Source organism: Eubalaena glacialis, chromosome 6 (genome assembly GCF_028564815.1).
Source record: "Eubalaena glacialis isolate mEubGla1 chromosome 6, mEubGla1.1.hap2.+ XY, whole genome shotgun sequence".
NCBI classification, from domain to species: domain Eukaryota; kingdom Metazoa; phylum Chordata; class Mammalia; order Artiodactyla; family Balaenidae; genus Eubalaena; species Eubalaena glacialis.
This window is the reverse complement of record NC_083721.1, coordinates 89,630,374-89,634,947: the sequence shown is the minus strand read 5'-3', so window position 1 is coordinate 89,634,947 and position 4,574 is coordinate 89,630,374. Positions and strand designations below refer to the sequence as shown.

At 34.8% G+C, this 4,574-nt stretch overlaps 1 non-coding gene across 1 annotated transcript; it reads right to left on the bottom strand.

Moving 5' to 3' along the window:
* Window positions 1-1,492: 1,492 nt before the first annotated feature.
* Window positions 1,493-1,594, bottom strand: LOC133094225 (U6 spliceosomal RNA). The gene has a single exon (XR_009701437.1). It is a non-coding gene; the product is annotated as a U6 spliceosomal RNA (small nuclear RNA).
* Window positions 1,595-4,574: the final 2,980 nt, after the last annotated feature.

Below are 4,574 nucleotides of genomic sequence, written 5' to 3'. Positions count from 1 at the left end.
AGAGCAACTGGAACTCTCATACATTGCTGGTTGAACTATACACTGGAAAAATGTTTGACAGTATCTACTAAAGCTAAGCATATACACATCCTTGATCCAGGTATTCCATTCCTTGGTAGAAACTCTATAGAAATGTATAAGTGTATGCCCGAAGAGACATATAGAGGAATGTTTACAATGGCACTGTCATAATATCCCCAAATTGGAAGCTACCCAACAATCTAATAGTAGACTGGATAAATAAATAGTTGTATATGTATACAATAAATACTATTTAGCAGTGAGGATGAACAAATTATAACTGTATACAACAACATGGATAAATCTAATGGACAGTAAAAGAAACTAGACCGAAAAGAGTGCAAATGTTATGATTTTACTGATAAAAGTATCCAAAACAGACAAACTTAGCCTATGGTGTCAAAAGTCAGGAGAGTGGTTACTCTTAGAGGCTTAACAACTATAAGGGGACAAAAGAGAGCTTCTGGGATCTGGACAGTGTTCTGTTTTTAATCTGGGTGCTGGCCACATGGGTTTGTTCACTTTATAAAATTTATTCTGATACACACTTTTATTCTACACTTTTTGAAGATATATTTAAATTAAAAGTTTGCATCAAAATCTATATGCATATAGAAAGAGGAGCTGCCATTAGTTAGATTAAGATAACTGTCTTAGATAGACTGAGATCAGTATCAACACCCCAGTGTGTATTAAATTCTTCTGTTAGATGCAATTGATTTCTACATTTGTGACTATCAAACTACTGAACAAATATTACTTAAATGCCTAATTGCTATGTTAGTGGTAAAAACTTAAGTCAAAGATATATGATCCCCACCTTCATTTTACAAAAATACTTTGTTTTTACAAAGTATTTACAGTCTGTTTGGGGAGATAAGATTAGAGACAAAATTAGCAAACAGAATTTGAAGTTGAAGTCTAAACTCCTCTTGAATCCTGGGAGTTTTCAGCTGATTGAGTTTGGGAAATTGCTCCAGCCACCAAGATATCCTTTGAGGATCACATTTTCTGCTCGCAGAATATGATGTTTATTTTTAAGGTTTTCTGCATCTATGTTTACGAGGAATATTGACTTATAGTTTTCTTTTCTTGTAATGCCTTTGAGTAACACTGGCCTCATAACCTAGGAAGTATTTCTCCTTCAAATATCTGGAGGAGTTTTTGTAGCATGGTACAAACATTTGATAGAATTAGTAAGTGAAGACATCTCACTTGGAATGTTCTTTGTGCATAGGTTATCTTTAATAGATAGTGGACTATTTAAGTTATCTAATTATTGTTTTTCCAATTTTATTGAGAAATAATTGACATATATCACTAAAAGTAAAAGTTTAAGGTATACAGAATGATGGTTTGATTTATATAAATTGTGAAATGATTACCACAATGGATTCAGCTAACATTTATCTTCTCATAGAGATACAATAAAAAGAAAAGAAAGAAAAAAAAAAGGAAAAAAATTTTTTTCAAAATTATGGAATACTTCATAAATTTGCATGTCATCCTTGCGCAGGGGCTAATCTTCTCTGTATCATTACAATTTTAGTATATGTGCTGCCGGAGCAAGCATGTTATTTAATTTTTGAATTAGCTTTGGTAGATTGTGACTTCCTATGAATTTGTCTTCTGCTGGTAATAAATTCTTTCTGTATTCATTTGGGAAAAAATATTTACCTTGCCTTCAGTTTTGAAATATATTTTCACTAGGTACAGAATTTTAGGTTGCTATGTTTCTACTTCAAACACTCCATTATCTTTTTTCTTGAATGGTTTCTGATGAAAGGTTTGCTATAATTCAGATTTTCCACTTTTTTATTGTTTTACCTTTATTAAGCTGCCTTCAAGAATCTCTCCTTAGTTTTGGTTTTCAGCAGTTTGCCTATGATATATACAAATATGTTTATATTATATTCTGTGTGGGGTTTTCTGAGCTTCATATATCTGTTGTTCATTATTGCTAATTAATTTCATAAATTCCCAGCCATTATCTATTCAAATATTTATTCTGTCTACTTCTATTTTTTTTGTCCTTCTGGGAATTCAATTATTTATATTTTTAGACCATTTGCTGTTGACCCACAGCTCTTGAATATTATGTTGGCATTTGTAACTCTTTTATTCACTTTGCATTTGATTTTGGATAATTTCTGTTGACCTACCTCCACATTTAGTCATTCTTCATCAACGGCATCCAGTCTGCTAATCAGCCCATTGAAACAAATCTTCCTTTCTGATATCCTATTTTTCTTAATTTCTAATATTTTAATTTATCTCTTAAAATAATTTTTCTCTCTCTGCTGCAAGTCCCCATCTGTTCCTGTATGTTGTCTACTTTTTTCACTAGATTTTTTAACATATTAATCAGAGTAATTTTAAACTCCTGTCTAATTGATCTAACATGTATATCATCTCTGTGCCTGGTTCTGTAGATTATTTTTTCTTCTTACAATGAGTCTTTTTTTTTTTCTACTTTATGTGTATTATGCAACTTTTGATTGACTATTGAACATCACATATCAAAGAATAGTAGAGTCTGCTCTTTGAGGCAAATAGCTTTTATTCCCAGAGATGGGCATGACACTTCTCTCAGGCTATTAGTGGAGGTAGGGTTTGATTCAATCTAGTCAATAACTGAATTGGGTTTAGTTTCGTTGTTATTGTCATTATCCTCAGGGCATCATGGAATTCAAATACCTTCAGTGTTGGGTTGCCACTACCTTCTTAATGTAGAACCAGGGCTCCTGGGCCCACACAAAGCAGAAGGCTTCTAGTGTTCTTACTCTACCCTACACTTTCAGAAATCCCTGAATGTCTGAATCACAGAAGGAGTCTCTCTACACTCCTGTCCACTGGTGGGTTGCTCCTGCTTGTTACTTGGTGCTAGGTTTATGGTGGGGGTGAAAAGTGTGCTTAGTTCTCCTTGTCCAATCTCAAGCTCAGGCAAGGCTTGTTCACATGGGCCTTGTGGGTGAAGCATTTTCAGCATTTCTTCCTCTTCTCCCTCCCATAGAAGCCAGACTTTTTAAAAAATCTGTGCCAGATTTTAGGCAGGAGATCATTTTCTGGCCCTTCACAAGTGGTAGCAGATCTTGCGTTGTACTGGTGCAGAATTTTAGGACCAAGAGGTTTTTCTGCCCCTCCAACGGCATACTTGATGGCAACTGTTCTGTATCTTCCCTCAGTGGCTAAGAATTTTGTTTCATATGAGAGAAGGATCTGGTGAAGTAAGCTGTGTTTTTTGCTGTGTTTTGTCTCCCGTGTTATCAAATCACCTCCTGCATATCTGAGTTAGAAGGTAGAGAGGGGTTCTCCAGTCTCCTGCCCTACACCCAGTCTCTCTTTGAGCATTTATTGTATTGATGGATCAGAGGAGAAGAGTTTGTGAGTGAAGACAAATTTTCCTTCTCTCTGGGGCTTTCAGTTTTTTTAAACTGAAATCTTCACCTACTCTTGGCCTTTAAGAAGTATTTACAGTACTGACTGGTTTTTTTCTTACATACTTTTATGACAGCAAGTATTCTTCCCACACTCTGCCAAAGTTGAAAAGATTTGTGTCTGCTTTCCTCCTGCCAAGGGATCTGTCACTTTTCAGAATTCAGTTTTCTTGGTTGTCTTTTGACCTCAGCACTCTGACAGCTTTGGGATAAGTTATAATTTTGTAGATCATCTGCTTTTTCTCATCATTAGGATGGGAGCAAAATTCTTTTGTAGCTTTCAGCATCCTAAGTTGAAGAACCACCTGTTAGGATTTTCACTGGGATTAAAATCTACAGATCAATGTTGAAAGAATTTTCATCTATACAATATGAGTATTTTAATCCACTTAATTTAGTATAAAATTTTTGAGTGGTTAATTTATAGCAATCATGGTTTTTATCATTGTCATAATATAATCCTGTAAGTATCCACCTTTGCTGAAAATTACCCTTACTGAAGTCTACATCTCCTCTGGTGGCAAAGGCAGGGAGCAAACGTGAAAGGAAGATAGTGATATCACCTTCTTTCTCCTTTCACAGGGCATAATAACACCCATTCAAAGTCAAACAGCTACTAATTGATTACAGATATGTCTACAACCCCAATCTTATTGACCCCAGTCCACGGGTCTTTCCAGTACACACTTTTCAAATTTTTAATTTCTGTTCCTATAGCCAAACCTTTCAACTTTGGATATTTGTGCTGAATCTTTTGAAGAAAGGAAGGTCTTTACTTCTACAGAGTTTTTTCATATTCATCTTTATCAGTGCTTTTATTCAGGCCTATCATTTTTGTCACTTTACTTCCTATATACATTTGTATTCTTGGTAGTCTCTGGGATTTCATCACTTGAGGTTCTTTCTTTCATCAAAATTAGAAGAAAAAAAAGCTTTTAAAATTAAATAACCTAGCAGATAGGCCTTGCCATTCTCTACTTGAATTTGAAGTCCTGAAATTGGAAGACTAAGGCTGGATTTTAAGTTAGTTAGCTAGTCATCTTATAACTTAAACATGGCCATTGTCATGGAGCTGGAAATCAGGATCCAGATATGAGGGAAGGGGGACATTAGAAC